Genomic DNA, 1,835 nt, shown 5'->3' with positions numbered 1-1,835 from the left:
TCATTATATCGACATTCAGTACACTTATAAAAAATATGGTATATTTCTGATGATACATGACGGTAACACTAAATGAAATACATGTAAAAATTTTGTCGATAATACCACAACAGCTTCTGGAAAAAGGTGTATTTAGGGCATACGATACGGTTACAGGGGAGATAATGACGTCGCTAACGTAAAATGTTATTTTTCACGACATCAAACTGTGACATATCGGGAAAAGGTGCATTTTTCTACTGATTTTTATCATTCAGACTGATTTAACTTGAAAACGAGTTCATGGACCCCTCTTTTGAAAAATGACATTTGGCTTGATAATGTATGAAGATTATTTGTGCCATTTTTTATGAAAAAATCACGGATGGATTTTTTTTAAATTAGATAAATATACAGAAAAAAATGCCGTGTTTTTACTATAGACATGAAAATGTGATAAAAACGAATTATTTCCAACGCATTATTAAACAAATTCAAAGCACTGTTATGCAGAGAAGATAGTCCGAATGATGTTACAAAAATCCGCTTGCGTTTATCTTCTGAAACAAAAAAGTTCGGTATGTCTTTCTGAAGGATAGAAATGTCCAAGAAACCGAAATTTCAAGTAAATGTCTAAAATTTCGACCCAATTTATCTCTAAAAGTAGCACAGGAAGGTATATTTTTTATTACATATTTGAATTGACTAGGTGAAAATTAGCTTGTATGCAAACTTTCGTCAAAAATTCACCGTGGGATCAAAACTGTATCGTATGCCCTTAAAAATACCGAGCTCCCAAGTAAATTCAAAAAGTGGAAGTCCTTAAAATCTAACAAAATCAAACGTTATATACCAACGGACCCAGCGTAAAACAACTGTCATATTCCTGACTTAGTACAGGCGGGTAAAAATTATCTCGGACAGAAAAAAAGAACATTTGTCATGGAAATACATGAACATATACCCTGAATTTAAGCTTTATATCTATCGTATTTGAACTCTCAAGGAAAAGTAATTCATCTTAAGTGAAAGCTTAAGTTTAATTACTGTATACAAATAATGTTAGTTGAAATAAGTAATACTGCTTAATACTAGTAATACATGAAAATTGGTCCTTGTAGCTCATTTTTTAGTTTTCTATGTAGTGTTATGTTGTTGTGTCTGTTTTTATTGGACAAGATGTCTTGGTTGCGGATGCCCCTTGGTGTCTTGTCTCTCTCTTTTCTTTATACGGAACAAAGCTGACTACTGCCTGATTTCCTTTTAATCCAATTTCTTAAAAAGTGTACAATTTCAACAAAATGATAAATTTGATTAATTAATGGATGTTTTACACCCAGCGGTCAATATTACATGCATTCTCAGAACACATCAATCCACACCGAACTCCGATTATATAATCATACTTTGCACTATACTAATAAGATTTTTAACTTTCTATAGGACAAAGGCACAAATCCAAGATTTGAGGTAAATTGGGGCGTAATCTTAAGAAATTTCCGACTTGTTTTATTCACTTAAAAGAATTTTCTTCAGATTTAGGTGGATGCCAGGTGCACGCCTGCATTCATCGAGCCTGGAACAGAAATATAAGCTATTTTAAAGGCTTTGGTTAAGCTGGGGATTGAACCCAGGTACTCTCCGTTCTCGAGGTGAAATGGACTACCATCATACCAACGAAGAGGTACAAAATAGTACTCGATCTACACACAATTATAAGATACTTTTACTATGCTGGCATAGTTCATCAAAACAATATGAATGATTAAAGATGCTTCTTTCAAAATATGCAATGTTTACGTTTTCTTAATATCAAATTACGGTCTATGGCAAAAACACACGGACAGTAAAACATG

The sequence above is a fragment of the Mytilus californianus genome, unplaced genomic scaffold (assembly GCF_021869535.1).
Source record: "Mytilus californianus isolate M0D057914Y unplaced genomic scaffold, xbMytCali1.0.p SCAF_5, whole genome shotgun sequence".
Lineage (NCBI taxonomy): Eukaryota > Metazoa > Mollusca > Bivalvia > Mytilida > Mytilidae > Mytilus > Mytilus californianus.
This window is presented reverse-complemented; position numbering follows the sequence as displayed.